The 21,081-nt window shown below is 43.7% G+C and overlaps 1 protein-coding gene across 1 annotated transcript in view; it reads left to right on the top strand.

Moving 5' to 3' along the window:
• Positions 1–21,081, top strand: part of LOC125341333 (rho-related GTP-binding protein RhoB-like) — a 42,435-nt gene that overhangs the window by 2,060 nt on the left and 19,294 nt on the right.

Here is a 21,081-nt window from a genome sequence, read left to right as displayed (position 1 = left end):
AGAAATAACCATAATAGTAGCCAAAATGCCATGGTAACTGTTGGGTTGGTTTACTTATGATTGAGTACTGGATTGTTTTAGCCTGCTCAGTCTTGCTTAGTGGTAATTGGAAAACATGGTCCCAATTGTTAAAATAAAGTTGGTACTAGGTTAGTTGGACCGCAATAATCTGCTTGTGTAAACAGCTTGCTTAACCAATTTGTGACTTGCACTACCCCCTGTACTAACCCCCTGCATCAGTACTATGTGACCAACTGTTGTCAATTCCTGATATCCAGGCCAGTTCCTGATATCAAAGCCAAAATAGATAAGTGAAAGGGTAGATAGCCAATAGAAATAGGACAAGACTTGCCTACTAAATGCCATCCAATCAAGTATCTGCCAAGTTGGAAATACCCTGCCCTTTTTGTAATCCCAATAAAAACCCTGCCTATCTGAGAGTCAGGACTCTCAATCCAGATCCCCTGTGTTGGTGATGGTTGGGAGTCCAGGCTCGAGCTTGCAATAAAGACTCTTGTGCATTTTCATCAGTATTAGCTCCTTGGTGATCTTTGGGAACCAGAAATCTAGGCATAACAGTACCTCCCTCTTCCTTCAAGCTGTACCTTTTATTTGCCAGTATGAGGTGTGCCTCTATTTTTGTAAATTAATACAAAGCTCTTAGCTTTGTATTTAAAGAGATTGATTCAGTTTGGCTCCTGGCTGTCATCCCAACTACTCAGGAGTGAGATCTGAGGACTGTGTTTCAAAGCCAGCCCAGGCAGAAAAACATCTGAGATTCTTCTGTCCAATGAACCAACAGAAAGCCAGAATTGGAGCTTGTGGCTTATGTGGTAGAGCACCAGCCTTGAGCACAAAAGCAAAGGGACAGATTCCAGGACCAGCCTCTACCAACCTCCCTTTCTCAAAAACAGTGCTTGATTTTTTAAAAAAAAAGTGCTTGATTTCAATCAGTAGAAGAATAGGATGAATTTTATTTTATCAGGATATTACTTTTTTTCTTCTTTTTTTGATTGAGCAGGGTTTTTAAAAAATGTTTTTCTTTTATTATCTTTAAACAGTTCTATAAAGGAGTTTCAACTCAACATGTTAGGTGTATGAGCACAATGAATCTTGATCAATTACAACCTCCATCCTTCTCCCTAATCTGCAAAGAGATTTTCCTGTGGAATTTCATTGACCTTACATAATTTTAGGTAAAATATTAGAACTCTTTTCATAACAAATGATGAACATATAGCATATTGTCATTGTACTGTAGTTTTAACTGGAAGAATTGTGAATGTGTAACAGAAAATTAAGCTAAGCATTTCAAAAGGATCCATATTAAAATCAAAATGTCAATTTTTTTAAGTTCCAATACTGTGGCTTGAACTCATGGCCTTGTGCTCTTGCTGGGTTTTTTCTTTCAATGATGGTATTCTGTGACTTGAACCACAGCTCTACTTCCTGCTTTTTGCTGACTATGAACGTCAAGTCTCATCCTCCTGATTAGCTGGGATTACAGGCATGTGCCACTAGTGCCTGGCTCAAAAGATCAGTTAGGAGATTAGGATTTCAGAATTGAAGAGACTATTTTCCCATGACTGAGTATTTTCCTCCTGCAGCCTCAATGCCTTACAGTAAGACAAAGACAGAGAGACTGGTTGTCTGTACCAGGAAAGGCGAGTGTCCGTCCTTAGGATTTCTGATTCAACATAACTGGCATTGGGACCAGAAATCCACATTCCTTACAAATTCACAGGTAGTACACCAATGCTGTTCTGCCTGAGACCGTACCAGGGAAACACACCCTCCCCCTTCTAAGATGCAAACACAAGTCTTTCTTCTAGTAAGTATCTGTAATAGCTTTACTCCAGAGGTGAAGATCTGGAAAATCAAGGTACAAAGACAGCCTGGGTCTACACACTCAATTCCTGTCCTAGGAGGGCTGGAGAAGGGAGGAAAACACAAGATGTTGTCATGCCACACAGAACCGCATGCATGGAGAACATAAGAAAATATTTCTGGAACTTTCCATGGAATAGTTGCAGACTGCATTTGTCCACAGGTAAGTGGCATTTCCGATGATGAAACTGGGAGTTGAAAGGCTCTGCTCCTGATTTGTGGGAATATATACAAATGGCTCCAATGTATTCTTTGAGATCTTCCTATCAGCAGGCATTATCTCCATAAAAGATGAGGATTTACACCTTTAGAAATGGATGGTCTAAGGTGGATGTGGTGAGGCACCCTGTAATTCTAGTTACAGTAGGAGGCTGAAATCTGAGGATCTCACTTAGAATCCAGTAGGGAAGATAAGTCAGCAAGACTCCTATTTCCAAATAAACAAGCAAAATGCTAGAAGCAGAGCTGTGGCTCAAGGAGTGGAACACCATCCTTGAGTAAATAAAAGATAAAAACCAAGCTCAGAGACAATGGCCAGGGACTTGAGCAAATCTCAATACTGCCACAATGTAAGAAGAGAAAGAATAATCATAAAGGAAGTCTACATAGTTCAATAGCTGTACCAATCAGAGCATAGCAACTCTCAGCCATTATGCCATAGAACCTCCCCAAACTACAGAGATTTGGAGGACAATCTAGAAACTCTACTACCTCTCCAGAGTGTTTATAGCTGTCTTGAGTCACGGTGCCAACAGTAAAGCTTTACAGTCCACACAAGGGGCCGAGCAGGCATCACAACTCCAAGCCCACAGTCTCTGATTTTCATGGAGAACATGAATTTGCTTTATCATTTGTTCTTTAAGGCTCTGAAGAGATAAATTCCTCAGTTTAATTGGCGCCTAGGATGGTAGGATGAGTTATTTTGTTTCATTTTGTATTACCTAAGGGTTGTACCAAAGTAAATGGCTCTGAAACTTAAGCTGAAAATGAATAATATATGCAAATGGAAATGTTAGGATTATATCACATCTAATAATTAACTCTACTCTTAATAATTTCACTCTACTCTTTTCACAAAGGATCATTGTGTGCTTATCATGTGCTACTTTGGGGTTTGGCCACACCACAATGAAATGTGATAGTGTTTTTATTTAAGTACTATTTTATATCATTTGTCTTTAAGGATGAACTTGTATAGTGTAAGTTTTACTTCAGAATAATCCAGTATATGGTTTGTAAGGTACAAAAGAAAAACAGAAACTTCTCAGGAAAGAAAATTGATCATAGCCAGGTATTGGTGGCTATTCCTAGAATCCTTGAGGGGTTGAGATCTGAGAATCACAGTTCCAAGCTAGCCTGAGTAGCAAAAAGCTGGAAATGGAGCTATGGCTCAAATAGTACATTGCCAGCCTTTACCAAAAAAGTTAAGAGATAGTGCACAAACTCTGAGTTCAAGTCCCAATGCTGGCACATAAACAAACAAACAAACAAAACTATAGTTATTTACTTCATGTTGAAGGAAAGGAATCTTGTTAATGTGCATTTTGTCTTTTTCAGTGGTAAAGGAAAAAAATCCAGTCAGAATCTGGATTGCATTCATCAAGCATAATAAATTCGGTTCTCAAACTAGACTCTGCTTTGAAAGTGTGTGCAGAGACAAGTGTGTGTTAATACCTCTGGGTTCAGAGATGTGAATCTGCACATTATGGAGAAATCTACTAACTGGCACAGTACATAGAAATTACAGTAAATCCAAAATAAATTTAATTATCTGTAGTGCAAATGATAGATTCATCTTGTCTAGTGTTTTTTAGAAAATATCACCAGGTGGGTTCATTTCTCAGCGTGTTTTAAAAAAAATGTAGATACAACCAGGTATCGATGGCCCATGCCTGTCATGTCGTTTACTCCAGGAGGCTGAAATCTGAGGATTATGGTTCAAAACCAGCCTGGGGTCAACAAATCCTAGAGACACCTATCTCCCATGAATCAGCAAAAAACTGGAAATAGAGGTGTGAAAAAGCTAAGGGAGGGCTGGGAATATGGCCTAGTGGCAAGAGTGCTTGCCTTGTATACATGAAGCCCAGGGTTCGATTCCCCAGCACCACATATATAGAAAATGGCCAGAAGTGGCGCTGTGGCTCAAGTGGCAGAGTGCTAACCTTGAGCAAAAAGAAGCCAGGGACAGTACTCAGGCCCTGAGTCCAAGGCCCAGGACTGGCAAAAAAAAAAAAAAAGCTAAAGGAAAGGACCAAGCCCTGAGTTCAAGCCCCAGTACCAGCACCAAGATGAATGAATGAATGACACCAAGGGTTTTGTCATGCAGTGTGTGAGCACTGGGGAGAAGCTGAGTGAAGCTTATAGAAGGTTCTTAGGTGAAAAAAATCTATGGAACATAGGATTTGGTGACAGAAGAATGATCTGGAGTTCTCTGATCGAAATTTTCTGATCAAAATTATCTCATAGATATCTTTCTTCCTTCATTCCCATCTTCCTTTCTCTCTCTTATTCTTTCTTCCTTCTTTCCTTTTATCTGTCTTCCTTCCTTCCATTCCTCCTGCCTTTTTCTTTCTTTTTTTACTTCATTCTTCCTTTTTCCTTCTCTCTCTCTCTCTCTCTCTCTCTCTCTCTCTCTCTCTCTCTCTCTCTCTCTCTCTCTCTCTCTTTTTTGGTGCTAGTACTGGGGCTTGAACTCAGGACCTGAGTACTCTCCCTTAGCTTTTACCCTCAAGGCTAGTGTTCTACCATTTGAGCCACAGCTCTACTTTCAACTTTTTACTGATTCATTGGAGGTAAGAGTCTTGTGGAATTTCCTGACCAAGCAGGCTTCAAACCACGATCCTCAGATCTCAGTCTCATGAGTAGCTGGGATTACAGATGTGGGCTCCTGGCCCATCTCAACACAGGATACTTCAGAAGCAACGGGGCTTTATTTTCTCCCTGGATGCAACCTTGATCAGGGTCTCTTTAACATGTAGAAATTTCCCCTTTGCTCCCCCTGCCCCAGCATTAGGTTCTATTAAAGAGAGAAGTCTTGATAATAACTTACATTAAAGGTGTGTGTGTGTGTGTGTGTCTATGTGTGGGTACTAGGGCTTGGATTCAGACTCTCATGTTCTCACTTGGCTTTTTCATTCAAGGCTGGCACACTACCACTTGAGTTACACCTACATTTCTGGCTTTTTCATGGATAATTGGAGATAAGAGTCTCACAGACATTTCTGCTTGGACTGGATTGGAACTGATATCCTCAGACCTCAGCCATCTGAGTAGCAACAATTACAGTCATGAACTACTGGAGCCCAGCTCTTAAAGAGATTTTTTTTTTTTGCCAGTCCTGGGCCTTGGACTCAGGGCCTGAGCACTGTCCCTGGCTTCTTCCCACTCAAGGCTAGCACTCTGCCGCTTCTGGCCGTTTTCTGTATATGTGGTGCTGGGGAATCGAACCTAGGGCCTCGTGTATCCGAGGCAGGCACTCTTGCCACTAGGCTATATCCCCAGCCCCTTAAAGAGATTTTTAAATGATTCTTTACTATGAATGCTGAATCATTTTGCAACCCACAATTGGGTTGCAAAATATCTAATAGAACTTCAATAGCAAACAAACCCTTTCCTTTCTAATGTCCAAGCATACAAGGAAGCTCACTCATACCTCTTAGGAAGGGACTGTGGCTGTAGCCAAGTTAGATCACAGAGCTTTGATTTCATGCTCAAACAATTAAATAAGAGACAGGCACTGTGGCTCATGCCTGTCATCCGAGCTTCCGAGCTACTCAGAAGTCTTAGATCTGAGGATTGCTGTTCCAACCCAGCCCAGGCAGAAAAGTCTATGAGACTCTGATCTTCAATTAAAAAGCAAAAAGCTAGAAATGGAGCTGTGGCTCAAAGGGTAGAGCTCTAGCCTTGAGCAAAAGAGGGATAGGCCCAGACCCTGAGTTCAAGCCCCAGGACAGACAGATAGACAGACAGACAGACAGACAGATAGACACATACTCACACACACAAAGGTAACAAAATTAATGAATTAAACAAAAAAGCAACAAAAGAGCAAATACAACCAAAAATTGTAGTTACTCATAATTATGTTGTAAGCAGGGCACTGATAGCTTACACCTGCAATCCTAGCTAATCAGGAGACTGAGATCTGAGGATTACGCTTCCAAACCAGCCAAGGAAAATAAATCCATGCAACTCTCACCTACAATTAACCAGCAAAATATGGGAAGTGGAAGTGTGGCTCAAGTAGTAGAGTGCCAGCTTTGAGTGAAAAGGCCATATGAGAAAGCAAGGTCCTTATTTCAAGTCCCAGCACTGGCATGAACACACACACTCCCAACTGTATTCTAGCTAGATCTGCTTGATTTTATTTTTACCAAACTTTGCCAGAAGGTGCCATCTCTACATGCAATGAAAACAAGCTCTTCTGAAATATAACTGTTTCACTCTGAAATTAGCACAGAATTTCCCTCCCTTTCTGCTGCCTCTGAGGATCGTGGTTCAAAGCCAGCCCAGGAAGACAAATCAGAGAGACTCAATTCAATTAACTAGCAAAATCTAGAGTGGTGGCTCAAATGGAAGAGCACCAGCCTTGAGCAGAAAAGCTAAGAGAGAGTGGGCTGGAAATATGGCCTAGTGGCAAGAGTGCTTGCCTCCCATACATGAAGCCCTAGGTTCAATTCCTCAGCACCACATATATAGAAAATGGCCAGAAGTGGCACTGTGGCTCAAGTGGTAGAGTGCTAGCCTTGAGCAAAAAGAGGCCAGGGACAGTGCTCAGGCCCTGAGTCCAAGCCCCAGGACTGGCAAAAAAAAAAAAAAAGAGAGAGTGCAAGGCCCTGAATTCAAGCCCCAGCACTGGCACAAGAAAAAAGCAAACTCCTAATGAAAGAGTTCCCTTCCTTTTTATTTCTTTTTATTTTTTTAGTCATCAAGGATATTTTCCCCTTCAATATGTTGACAGTCACTGAAAATGAAAATACCCAGTGTATCTTAGTAAAAACAGGCTTTCCTGCCTGGTCTGGCTCTGAAATTTGATCCTTCAGATCTCAGCCTCTTCAGTAGCTGGCATGACAGGCATGAGCCCCTGGAACATGGTTAGAAATTTTAAAAAATATTTATTATTTTATACATATGTCTCATCTTTGTGTAATTCAAGGGAATGGCAGATTTAGTTGACCTTTATAATGTTATAACACATGATGTATGTTTTGCATATATGTGTGTCCATGGTTATTCTGTGTTCTGTTTGCTTTCTCTCTCTCTCTCTCTCTATATATATATACATATATATACACATATATATATAATATGGTATATATTATATATAATGTATATAATGTATACAGTTGTATTATTTTGGTAAGACTGGGCTTTGAACTCTGGGTCTTTGACTTGCTAGACAGGTGCTCTACCATTTTAGCCATACTGCCCGCCAGCCCTTTTGGCATTTTTCTGGAGTGGTGCCAACAAGTGCAGATTGGCTTCAGTGAGAATGTTCTAGGGCCTCTCCAGCTGTTGGATTCTCCACTGTGCTTTGTTCAGGCTTGATGGGCATGGTAATTTGTTAGATAAGTAAGTTTGTTTGGTGAAGCACCAGGGTTTGAATCCAGGGCCCTTCCCGGTGCTTGTTCTGATGGTGCTTTACCACCTGGGCATGCCTCCAGTATGAATTTTTGATGTGCGTGTGAACTAGTCTTTCAGACTTTTCTGTCTGGGATGACTTTGAACCTCAGTCCTTGGGATGTCAACCTCCTGAGTAACTAGGATTGCAGCGTTTGCTCATACCAGCACCTGTTGCCGCGTCTTTCTCCTTGTCCTCTTCCAGGTGAAAGGTCATGCCCCTGGTGGGCTTGGCTGTCTTTATGGCTAATGATCTCAGCATGGGGATGGAAGTGTGGACTGGGTTTATTTCCTCTAGGCCTCTGATCCGAGGGGAGCCCTCTTTTCTCCTTAAGAACAGGGGGACCCTTTTTTGCTGCCCCACCCCTGAAATTGCCTTTTATGTCAGTTCCAGCAGGCAGAGGCAAAAAGAGAAAGAAGAAGAAAAAAATCCTAATAGAAATAATTGCGCGAGCATAGGGAGGGGAGGGGGAGGGAGGCTAATGGCCCCTGATGAGATTTCATTCCCTTACCGTTTCCATCACCACAGCTCTGTTATCTCTCCCTAGACTTCATTGTTGGGGCTCCCCACCACCCAGATGAGGCCATTTTGGGGGCCACACAAGGGCCTGTGAGTTCCATTAAAGGAAGTAGCAAGTGTAAAACGTCCATCATGGCGCCCAGCTCTTTGATTTTGGCTGTTTGATATCCATGCCTCACATGTTCCCTTGCTGAAAGAAGGCCCCTCCCTCATCTGATCCTACCCCCAAATAAGCCATCCAATAGCCAATGCCAGAGCCAGGTCTAGGAAAGCAGGGGAGGGCAATGCTGGGGTGCTGGGGTGGACATGGAGCCCCATTCAGAGAAAGTCTCTAAAAAGGCAGAGGTTGAGGGGGACAGTTGGGGGGGGGCAAAATGCATTTCCACCACGTGCGAAGAAGACCCCAGGACCAGGGAACAGTCATCAGGATTGTGTGTGTATAGAAGATAGATATATTACATAAGATAGAAAATATATCTGATTTTATTATACATGTTATATATTATATCTAATATGTATGTTTCATGTTATATGTAGTACATTTCATATATATCTTGTACATGTATAACTACACACAGTGCTGGCTGATAAGGGTGGGGTCACAGGATTTCCACTGGGCTGGGCTGGGATTTTCAGTGTCTTGCAGGAGCCCCAGGAGAGCGTGGTGGGGAATGACATGCACAGCATCATGGCTGGCAAAGAATCGAACCTGTATCTGCTGCACGAGCAAGGTAAAGCGCCCACCGTGTATGCCTGTGCCGCCTCCGTGGCATTTCCTGTGACCTCTGGCGTTCCTCTACCTCCCTGGCCAAGAGTGAAGCTGTGACTCACAGGGTCTAGCAAAAACCCCAGTGAGAATGGAGGTTCTGAGTTCAAATCCCAGGAGCCTTTAACAGAGCAAGCCTGCCATGCTGTCCTTGCAGGGTTCTGAGGGGTGGGAATGTGCACACCCAGGAGACACAGGGGGCCCTCCCCTAACCCTGTGTGCCCCTGTCACCCGAACTCCAGAATTTTATTTTATAATTTATTTTTTTCTACCAGTCATGGGTCTTGAACTCAGGGCCTGAGCTTCTTTTGCTCAACCACTTGAGCAAAAGCACCACTTCCCGCTTTTTCTGTGTATGTGGTGCTGAGGAATTGAACCCAGGGCTTCACTAAGCCACATGCCCAGGCATGATGGTGACATTTTTGTAACTCATTTACAGCTGTTGAAAAGTGACTTAGGACTAGCCTTCATGGGCAAGAGGCTTCCATTTGTATTTCAGACATCTCCATGTGCAGTGCATTGTGAAAGCGGTAACTACATCTATCTATCTATCTATCTATCTATCTATCTATCTATCTATCTATCTCACAGAGTAGTGATCTAGCACTCCCATTTTGAATCAAGTTTTTTTTTTTTTTGGCCAGTCCTGGGCCTTGGACTCAGGGCCTGAGCACTGTCCCTGGCTTCTTCCCGCTCAAGGCTAGCACTCTGCCACTTGAGCCACAGCGCCGCTTCTGGCCGTTTTCTGTATATGTGGTGCTGGGGAATCAAACCTAGGGCCTCGTGTATCCGAGGCAGGCACTCTTGCCACTAGGCTATATCCCCAGCCCCGAGTTTATTTTTATTTATTTATTTTTTTGGCCAGTCCTAGGCCTTGGACTCAGGGCCTGAGCACCATCCCTGGCTTCTTCCCACTCAAGGCTAGCACTCTGCCACTTGAGCCACAGCGCCCCTTCTGGCCGTTTTCCATATATGTGGTGCTGGGGAATCGAATTCCCAGCCCCTCAAGTTTATTTTTAAAGCTGTAAAATATAAGCTTTATCCACTTACAGAAATGATTCATTACAAACTAGGTGGCTGGTGACTCGTGCTTGTCATCCCAGCTTCTCAGGAGGCTGAGATCTGAGGATTATGGTTCAAAGCCAGTCTGCACAGCAAAGTCTGTGAGACTCATCTTCAGTGAATCACCAGAAAACTGGTGGCACTGTTGTTCAAATGGTAGAGCACTAGCCATAAGTTGAAGAGCTCAAGGACAGCACCCAGGCCCTGAGTTCAAGCCCCATGACTGACAAAAAAAGAAGTGGATGTGTGGCTCAAGTGGTAGAGCACCAGCCTTAAGCAGAAGCCAAATGAGAATGTGAGGTCCTGCACTCAATCTCCACCACCAACATGTACAAACAAGAAGGAAAAAGAAAGTAGTGACTAGTAAATGATAAGAAGATTATCGGTAAAAGCATCAAATTATGAGCTATGGCCTACTCTCTGGGTGTTATAAATGGCAGAATAAATCATAAGCCATGCATTTCCCATTTTGTCCACATTTTCCAGCATAAGGAGTGTTTCTGAACATTAGAGTTTGCCTCATCTCACTTGAAATAATTCTCTTTTGCTCTGTGCCATGCTCCAAAGAATTCCTGTCATATAGGTTGTGTTTTGTGTAGTCGTTTGGGAAATTATTGTAATTACATGATATACAGAGGAGTTACCATATCATAAGTCTGGTAATGAATACATTTATTTTTTGATAATGTCACCTCTTCCCCTGCTTTCCTTTGGTCTTAATTTAGCAAACCTTTGGCAGATTACAGAAAACTTGGCGTGTTCTTGAAAATAACGTGTTGGGGCCCTGCGCCGCTGGCTCACGCCTGTCACCCCAGCTACTCAGGAGGGTGAGATCTGGAGGATGAAAACCAGCCTTGGCAGAAAAGTTTTATCTCCAATGATATCAGCAAAAGGCCGCATGTGGAGCTGTTCTCAAGTGGGAGAGCACTAGCCTTGCCCCTCCAAATTAAGGAAATTTAAAACAGCTGGAGGACAATGCCCAGGTCCTGAGTTTAACACCCAGCCCCAGCACAAAAGGCACTAGTGTTGAAGCTGTGCTCGGTGCGCCCTCTTGTGGTGAAAGAGTGAAAGTGCAACATCATTTGTGATGTGATAGTGAAGATGCACCAGCGCATGTGTCTTGACAGCCTGCACCTAGATCACCCTTGCCCAGCAAACGTGGAGAATCACCGCTATTTACTCTCAGACAGGACTAGGCCTAGGGCGCCCCGAGTGCTGACAGGGCAGCCATGACCCCAGGCGCAGGTCTCAGAAGGACCCCAGGTGTCATCACCCATCTCCTCGCCTCACCTTGCCAACTGATGGAGGCCCCAGCCTTCATCCAGGAAAGGCCCTGGAGCAAGTTGACCTCATTAAAATGACCAAATCCTGCTGGGCGCAGTGGCTCCCGCCTGTCATCCCAGCTTCTCAGCAGGCTGAGGGGTGAGGATCAGGATTCGAAGCCAGCACAGGGCAGGAAAGTCTGTGAGATTCTTATTTCCAATGAACCACCCAGTAAAAGGCCAGAAGTGGACCTGTGGCTCAAGTGGTAGAGCACCAGCCTTCAGAATATAGAGGCTCAAGGAGAGCACCCAGGACTGACAAAAAAGAAAACAATGTGATCTGTGGTCAGCATGGTTCTCTTTTCCCCTCCCTCTTTCCTTCTCCCCTTTTCTCCCTCCTTCCTCTTGTACTGGGGCTTGAACTCAAGAGCTCCTTATGGATTTTTCGGTCAAGGCTGGTGCTCTGCTACTTGAGCCACATCTCGACTTCTTGCTTAGTACTGGTCATTTAGAGCTAGAGACTCTCATAAAATTGTCTATCTGGGCTAGTCTAGACCTGGGATCCTCAGTCCTGTTCCTTTGGTTCTATGGAATTTGTGCAGTCACCTATGGAGTTTTGGTGTTAGTATGATCTCATTAATTATCAGCCAACTCTGCTCATTTCTTTTGTTTCTGTCAGATTTACTTGCTATCTGTATTTTAGATGTCTAAGGGGAAGTTCATGGGATTGATTATTGTTAAATTTTGGAGGAATGAAGTCAAACATGGGGTGCACTGGGCTTTGAACTCGGCATCGGAACCACTGTGCAGCTTTTTTATTATAGTGCTTGTTTTAGTCAGGAACAAAAGAACCCACAAATACAAATCAAGATAGATGGATAGATGGATGGATGATAACTCCAGATTTGTGCATCTTTGGGGTTCTTCTAAATAGCTGTTCTTTGCTCTAAAAAAAAAAAAATGGGAGAATTCCAGTGACTCAAGCCTGTAGCCAGCCCACATCTTGGCTCAGAGGATGGGGTCACTACTCCAAAGCTAGGAGGGGCCCCCTTCTTCATAGAACACCTGCTTTGCCACTATCTTTTTCAGGGAATTGGCTTCAGGCTTTCTGCCTCTGCAGCCTCCCTTGCTCCCCACAAATGTATCCTTATTCATTGTGCAGCTGTTCATTCCTTTTCCTTCTTTCCTTCCTTCTTTCTTTCTTTCTTTCTTTCTTTATTTATTTTTACCTTTTCTTTTTTATTTATTTATTTTAATGTATTAATTAATTAAACAAAAATTTTGATAAGGTGTTGTGCAAAAAGGGTACAGTTACGTAGTAGGACAATGTGTACATTTCTTGTGATACCTAACACCCTGTTTGTCTTTCCCTTCCCTAGGTCAGGCAGACATATATACAATACCCAATGTACCAAGAACATATACAGTAGCCACGTGGCCTACGCCCAACAAAATTCGCCTAGGACTTTAAATGTAATGTGGACATTAGACAATATGTCGACAGTAGTCTTATAAGGAGTTACATACATAGCTTTTGAGCTGTAGTATTCCACTGAGAGGTCAATTTTTGACCTTTATATGTTGAGTAGTTTTTTGGTGTTAGTTACATAATGTTGGGTCGCTGACCCAATCCTGTGGGAAATACCATTTGACAAGCAGTTTTTGGTTTCACAGACCTGGTCTCTACTGTTTCTCCATCACCCCATCTTAACAGTCATTGATGTCTTCCTTGCCGATGTGGATCCCTTTGATGTCCTCTTCTTGCCTTATTGCTATGGCTAGGGATTCCAGCACTATGTTGAAAAGAAGTGTGGAGAGTGGGGCATCCTTGTCTTGTTCCTGAGTTTAGGGGGAATGATTTAAGTTTCTCTCCATTTAATATGATGTTAGCAGTTGGCCTGTAGTATATGGCTTTTATTGTTTTGAGGAATGTTCCATCTATTCCTGTTCTCTCCAGAGCTTTTAATAAGTATAGGTGTTGTATTTTTGTCAAAGGCTTTTTGGGCATCGACTGAGATAACAATGTGATTCTTGATTTTAGTTCTGTTTATGTGGTGAATTACATTGATTGATTTATGGATGTTAAACCATCCTTGTGACTGTGGGATGAAGCCTACTTGGTCATGATGTATAATTTTCTTGATCAGTTTCTGGATCCTGTTAGCTAATAATTTATTGAGGAGTTTTGCGTCTGTGTTCATTAGTGATATTGGTCTGTAGTTCTCTTTTTTTGTTGGGTCTTTGCCTGGTTTGGGAATGAGTATGATATTAGCTTCATAGAATGAGTTTGGGATTTCTCCCTCTATTTCTATTTCGTGGAAGAGTTTGAGTAGTATTGGTATTAGCTCCTCACTAAAAGTTTTATAGAATTCATTGGTGAATCCATCTGGGCCTGGGCGTTTCTTTGTTGGGAGGTTCCCCCCTGTATCTCGCTGTAAGTTATTGGTTTATTTAGTTGATTTATTTCTTCTTGATTCAGTTTGGGCAGTTTATACTTCTCTAAGAATTGATCCATTTCTGTAAAATTATTGTTTTTTACTGAATAGAGGTTCTGGAAATAGTTCCTTATGATTGTTTGAATATCGTGTTATTTTTCCAGTGTAGTCCTTGATTTTATGTATATGAGTCTCTTCTTTTTTTGTAAGTCTTGCGAGGGGTCAGTCAATTTTATTTATTTTCTCAAAGAACCAGCTTTTAGTCTTATTTATTTGTTGAATGGTCTTTCTATTTTCAATCAGATTTATCTCTTCTTTAATCTTTGTGATCTCTTTTCTCCTCATCATTTTAGGTTCGATCATTTTTGTTTCTCCAGTTGTTTCAGTTTTATCGTGAGGTTATTCACCTGCTCTGTTTCCATTCTTTTAACGTGAGTGCTGAGGGTGATGTTCGTGCCCCTCAGTACTGCCTTAGCTGTGTCCCATAGGTTTCCTTGTGATGTATTTTAATTGTCATTGTAGCTTATGAACTTGTTAATTTCATCTTTAATTTGGTCTGTGGCCCAAGTGTTGGATAACAGTGTGGGGTCTAGCCTCCAAGAGTGTGTATAGCCTCTGTGGTAACCGTTGTTATTGAGGGTTACCTTTATTCCACTGTGATCAGATATAATACATGGGATGCCGTCAATTCTTTTGTATTTGCTGAGGTTCTTTTTGTGGGCTATGGCATGGTCTATTTTGGAGTATGATCCATGTGCTTCTGAGAAGAAGGTGTATTGGGTCTCTGTAGGGTGGAAGATTCTGTATAGATCTGTCAGATCCATTTGGGATATGGTGTTACTTAGGTCCTCAGCTCCTTTGCTAATCCTCTGGGTGTTGGATCTGTCTCTTGGAGAGAGTGGGGTATTAAAGTCACGCACTATGATTGTGTTTGGGTCTATCTTGTTCTGTAGCTCTGTGAGAATTTGCTTGACATATGTAGGGCCTCTTTTGTTCGGTGAGTATACATTTATCACCGTGATGTCTTGATTCTGGATTTTTCCTTGTATTAAAATATAGTGGCCTTCTTTGTCTTTGTGAGTTGCTTTTAATGAGACGTCCAGCTTGTCTGAGATCAGGATGGCTAATCCTGCCGTTTTGGTAGGTGCATTTGCTTGGAAGATCTTGCTCCATCCTCTCATTCAGAGCCTGTTTTTATCCCTTGCTGTAAGGTGGGTCTCTTGTAGACAACAGATGTCAACTTTTTGTTTACGGATCCATTCTGCCAGTCTGCTCCTTTTTATCGGAGAGTTTAAACCGTTTATATTCAAAGAGATCAAGGATAACAGTGTTTTTTCTCCTTCCATTTTCTTGCTGGGCCGTTTTTCCTTTTTTTTTTTTTTTTCTTGTCTTTAGTGAGCTGCTCTTTCTGTTGGGTTCTGGCTATTGTAGTTTCTTTCTGTTTCTGTCTGTGTGTCCTGTACGGTTTCTGTTGGGTGGGAGTCCCCTCTTAGAATTCACTGTATGGCTGGTTTTTTATTCACATACTCCTTTAGATCCTCTTTTCTATGGAAAGATCTGGTTTTCCCCCCGAATGTGAACTCTAACTTCGCTGGATATTTTATTCAAGGTTGACAATTGTTGGCCTGTAGAAATTGGATGGTGTTCTTCCACTCTCTTCGTGCGTGGTAGGTTTGTGTGGAGAGGTCTGCTGTTATTCAGATCCTCTTCCCATTTTAGTAAATTTCTTTCTTTGTTTTGGCTGTGTTCAAAATTTTCTCTTTATTCTTGAGATCTGAAGTCTTGAATATTATGTGCCTTGGTGTGGCTTTTCTGGGGTCTGGTCTGCCAGGTTTCCATAGGCTTCGGTTACATGGATGGGGTCCCTTGTGAGATTGGGAAAGTTTTCTGCAATCACTTTACTGAGAATATTTTGAAGCCCTCTGCTCTGGTATTCGGCTCCTTCTTCTATTCCAATTATGCGCAGATTATATCTCTTGTCTTTGTCCACTAGCTCCTGAATTATTCTGCCCTGGAGCTTTACCATTTATTGGAGTGTGGTAATTTTCTGGTTCTTGTCGGCTGCGTCATCATCCAAGAGAGAGATTCTGGATTCAATATGGTCAATTCTTTGTGCTGTGGATTCAATTGCGGAGTTTATGGGTGTCAGAGAGCTATTTATGGTAGCCAGATCAGCTCTGATCATGGAAATTTCTTCCTTTAAAGAGTTGTATTTTAAATCTATTTTTTCATGCATTTCACTTCTCAGGATGTTAAGGTCTTCTTTGATGGAGGTTTGCACTGTATCCATTTTTGCTTTCATTTCTTTCTTGGCTTCCTGGATGTCCTTCAAGACTTCTACTCTGAACTCCTGGAAATGTTTTCTGATTTTGTTTGTGACGCTTTCCATCATTTCTGTTAACATGGCCTCATTTGATGTTTTATTCTCCATCTCCTCTTCAGTCGTGCTGCTTTTTGGAGCTGGCAAGTTGGCTTGCCCTTTGATGAAACACGTTATATTTCTTTGTGATTTGCGCATCTGGAGATCTGTGGGTGACTTCCCTGGTTTGGCTTTGTGCTGGTTCAAGCTGGTCCGTCAGTGGGAGACTAGTTTGTGTCCTGGCTCTGGGTTTGAATTTGGCTGTTGCTCCGGGGCTGGTGTTGTTGAGGGGTGGCCCACCCACTTGTGCAGAGATGCGCCTAGCAGAGCAGGCGCTGCTGCTGGGGGGCCCTGCCTACCTGTGTGAAGTGCACCCACCAGAGCAGGTGCTGCCGCTTGGGGCCCCGCCCACCTGTACGAAGCTCCTGCGGAGGTTTGGGCAGGAGATCCTCTTGCTGGAGAGCTAGCATGCTGTCCCACACTGGCCCTGGGGGGGGGCTCGTGCATGTGCACTCCAGTGCTTCCTCCAGGGGGGTGCTACCCGGAGCTGCCGGGGGACGCTTGTGCCCTCTCGTGAGTCTGCTGGGGGGGGGGGAGGGCAGGCAGTATTCGTGAGCCCCAGCTGGGCCAAGTGTCTAGGAGCGGGTTGGTGCCCACAGACTCTGTGCCTCAGCTGCAAGGAGGGGCATGTGTTCAGGCTCAGTGAGCCTGTGACTGCTGTTCAAAAAGTCCGCAAGTACCAGGCGCCTCAGGTGGGGCTTCCAATGTCCACCGGTCCCCTGGCCCCTGTTGGGGAGGGGGCAGGGCCGGTGTGGCCTGGCTCTGCTCCTCTGCTGCCTTGGGGCTGATCCACCTCTGCTGGCACCTGTATCCTCCCAGAGACTGCAGGGGCCCCTTGCCACCTGACTTGTGGCTGGCTCCTTTGTACCCTTAGGGGAGGGAGGGGGAGGGAGGGAGCTCTAGCCTCCTTGCAGGCCTTGGGTCTCTGCTAGAGCTGGTCTCCCATGGGGGGGGGGGATAATGTGGAATTTACTGGTCCCAGGTTGTGTGAGCATCCTGCGCTGCCGCGGGCTCCTCAGGGCTGTGGTGCTGGGGTTCAGTGATCGGTCGTTTGGTGGTGGCATCCCTGGCTCTCCCCGTCTGCGCTGCCCGGTTCCCCTGCTGCCGACGTCTGATCCGGGCTGTTTGGTCCCACAGCTCCGGTGTCTCTGTCGGTCTGCACTCAGTTCTGGGGTCCGTGGAGCTCCTGCCATCTGGACTCTGCGCTCCTGGCAAGACTTTTCGGCAATTGGTTTGCTGGTCCCCTTTCCCAGCCTGGCCCTGTTCTGGCCAGGGTCAGCGAGTAGGGGAGGGGTTCCCCAGAGATTTTCCGGCTCCATGGAGGCTACAGGCTCTTCTTTATTTGCTCTTTTTCGTTTCCTGAGATCCTCTGTTGCTTCTGGTTGTTGGGTTTGCTGGATTCTTGATGGGGTGTTGGGTGCTGGAGTTCCCAGTTCACTATTCAGTTGGAGCGAGTTGGGGTGCCTCCCTACTGTGACAGCGCCATCTTCCTTCCTCTCTTCTTTCTTTTTTTAAAGGTAGCCCCTGACAGAAATGAATGACAATCCAGAATCTGGAAATCATTAAAATAAGCTTAAAAGGATAAAATGACCAAATTTTCACTCTTCTCCAAGTTAAGCCTTCTTTTCTCTTTCCTACCCTCTCTCCTTTCCTTTTTCCCTTCTGCCCTCTCCTCTTCCTTTTCTTTCCTCCCTCTCAGCTTCCCTTCCTTCTTTCATCCCTCCATCCTTTTCTTTTTCCTTTCCTCCTTCCCCTCTTTGTTTCATCCTTTCCTCCCTTCTTCTCTTCCACTCTCTCCTCCTACCCTTCCTTCCTCATGTTTTCTCCTTCCCTTCTGTCTTCCATTCTTCCCTCTCCTCTTGCCTTTCCCCTGCCTCTCTTTGTTACTTCTCACATCTCTCTTCCTTCCTCTCTTCCCTCCCTCCTTATTTCGCATCCTTCTCTTCATCATCTGTCTTCTTTTTCTTTCCCTATCTTTTTTCATTCTCTGTTGACTCCTTTCTACCTTCCCTTCTTCCCTTCGTCTTTCCATCCCTTCTTTGTTCCATTCTTCTTTTCCTTCCTTCTTCTCTCCCTCCCTCCCTTCTTCCCTCTTCTTCCTTCTTTCCCTCTCCCAGTTCAAGCACCAAGAACAGCACAACACACACACACACACAAACACACACACACACACACACATCCCACACACAATGATGATTTCTTGGTCCATCGTTGGTTATTTGATGAGTTGAGCACATCACAACTCAAAATGTCAAATAATTTTTGCTCAGTAGAATTAACACAGCCTTTCTCCCATTCAAATTACAACACAGTGGTTTACTGGAAATGATAGCCTTGTGGACTTTCCTGCCTTGGCTGGCTTTGAACCACGATCCTCAGGTCTCAGCCTCCTGAATTGCTGGTATGAAAGGCACATGGGGATGGAAAAAAAACCCACTGAGGCCCATGTTTGTGACTCAAACAGAGGCTCAGCTTCTGAATGAATTAAAAACAGATGGAAACAAAAATGGTAGGGACATCTGGACAGCTATAGAGATTTGTGTGGGTCTAGGGGTGGTGCTAGGGGCTGGAGAAGGAGGCTGATGGCACAGAGAGATCCAGTCCAGAAGAGGTGAGGGGGAGCCGGATACCCATGGCCAGGGTACAGGAAGGGCCTTGGGAAGACATTTCTCTCCTTCCTACCTGCCTTCCTACCTGCCTTCCTTCCTTCCCTCCCTCCCTCTCTCCTTCCTCCTTTCTTCTTCTACCTTCTCCTTCCTTTCTTTTTCCCTCCCTCTCCTCTTCCTCCTTGTCTACCTTCTCCTCATTTCTTTCTTTTTCTCCTCCTCCTTTCTTCTCTTCCTCATCCTGCTGCTTCTCCTTCCTTCTCCTTTCTTCTCCTCCTCCTCCTTCCTTTCTTCTTTCTCTCTCCTCCTCCTCCTGTCTCGCTCCCTCCCTTCCACTCACTTGATTTTCCCACCGCACATAAGTTCATATTCCACAGGCAGGTTTCAATTGATAACTGTGCATGTCATGCCCCCCCCCTCACTGCACTGGCTTGGAAGTGCTGGGCCCCAGGTTACTAAGTAGTTGCCTGTAACTGTGGACAGACCAAAATCTAATGTCTTAGGGTATGGTTTGATAAATTAGGCATAGTAAGACATGTTCAATAATTAATACTAAAATCAGAGAATTATGCCAAGACAGTGTAATAAAACCATCAGCATCTCTATTCTCTTGCTCTATAATCATTAGTATTAATAAGCTACTTGAAGGTAAATACTGTGATAATTTAACTGAGACAACTACCTGGTTACTAAACATAGGAAGTATTTATTGTAGATGCTCTGGATAAAGACATGTTTCACGGGACCATGTGGGAATGCCCAAGATGCCATCACAGCCCTCAGAACACAATGCCACTTGATTCTGGTACCCTTGGCATTGTATATGCATTCACTGGAACTAGGAAAGGGAAGGGGAATATCAAAATGGTGAGACAAAGGGTAAAAAGTAAACAAATACAACAGCAATACTTCCAAGACAATATGCTGTAACCAACTGCACAACTCATGGAGGAGGAGAGGGGGGAGGGGAGGAGGTAGGAGAAAAATGAGGGAGGAAGTGACAAGTTTGATAAGAAATGTACTCACTGCCTTACATAGGAAACTGTAACCCCTCTGTACATCACTGTGACAATAAAAAACTGATGAATTGATTACTTCTAGAATCTTGTTTAATATTTTGCACTGCAGTTACACTATGAAACTAAAAATAAAAATGCAGATAAGAAACAGAAAATAAAATTGCAGATAAGAGTCAACTACCATATTCACTCTATATTGGGTCTTAGGGGGGTTCATCACTGAATGACAGATTGATACCATAATTATTGGGCTTCACATAAGAGTGAGGTGGAAGCAAATGGAGCACTGCCTGGTGCTGAGAAATTCTGACTCTCAGGCCTAGCAAAGCATATTTGGAAGCTCAGCTTTATTACTTTCTGTTTCTTTTAGGTACTTCTTCCACATGGGCTTTTAAGTGAAGGACTGAGAAACAAGGAATAATAGGAATCAAAGGAAAATATAATTCCTGTTTAATCTGGCATTTGGAATGACTGAGGTCCCGAGATAAGGAAGGACAGAGAGGCCAAGTTCAAGACCATGTTTGCTGAGAGTAGAACGACAATGATCTCCCTTGTTCTTTTATCTGTTGGTCTTATCTAGGAAACTTTACCAGAAAAAGAAAAGGTTGTACAGTGAGTAAAAGGTCTAGCTATAAAAAATCATCTGGAAACTTTAGATATAATCTATCAATTGCATACACTGGAGTTTTTTTTTTTTTGTTTCTTATGTAGTATTCAATTTAAGGATAATGAAAATGACTGAATTCAAGGAACAAATTTGAGTGATAAAAGACTTAATTTCTTAGTCACCCTTACCTCTATACATTATACTAGGAGAAACATAACTCAGTATTGTTGTATGCCCAACAGAGTTCTTAGTGAGGAGATATTCTTGAGCCATGTCCCTTAACACAAATGCCTCTGATGTTTTCCATGGTCCTTGGGAGCTCAGTTTGGAGTCTCCAGTAACAAAAAATTGGCATTTATGCAAACATTCAGTTCTCAACTTCTACATTTTTTTCCAATTACATCCTCACCCCCTCACATATTAAGTAGAGCTGTAGATATATTGGTAGAGTGCTAGCCTTGAGCAAAAGACACTCAGCGGGCTGGGGATATAGCCTAGTGGCAAGAGTGCCTGCCTCGGATACACCAGGCCCTAGGTTCGATTCCCCAGCACCACATATACAGAAAACGGCCAGAAGCGGCGCTGTGGCTCAAGTGGCAGAGTGCTAGCCTTGAGCGGGAAGAAGCCAGGGACAGTGCTCAGGCCCTGAGTCCAAGGCCCAGGACTGGCCAAAAAAGACACTCAGGCACAGTACTTAGGCCCTGAGTTCAAGCTCAAGGACTGGCACATGTGTACAAACACACACACACACACACACACACACACACACACACACACACACACACACACACACACACACACCACAACCTTCCAGTAATAAGTAAAACTGAGAAACCAAGATTTTCTTTTTATTGAAGTTTTGATTAGGGAGGGTCATCA

The sequence above is a fragment of the Perognathus longimembris genome, chromosome 24 (assembly GCF_023159225.1).
Source record: "Perognathus longimembris pacificus isolate PPM17 chromosome 24, ASM2315922v1, whole genome shotgun sequence".
Classification (NCBI taxonomy): Eukaryota; Metazoa; Chordata; class Mammalia; order Rodentia; family Heteromyidae; genus Perognathus; species Perognathus longimembris.
This window is presented reverse-complemented; position numbering and strand designations above follow the sequence as displayed.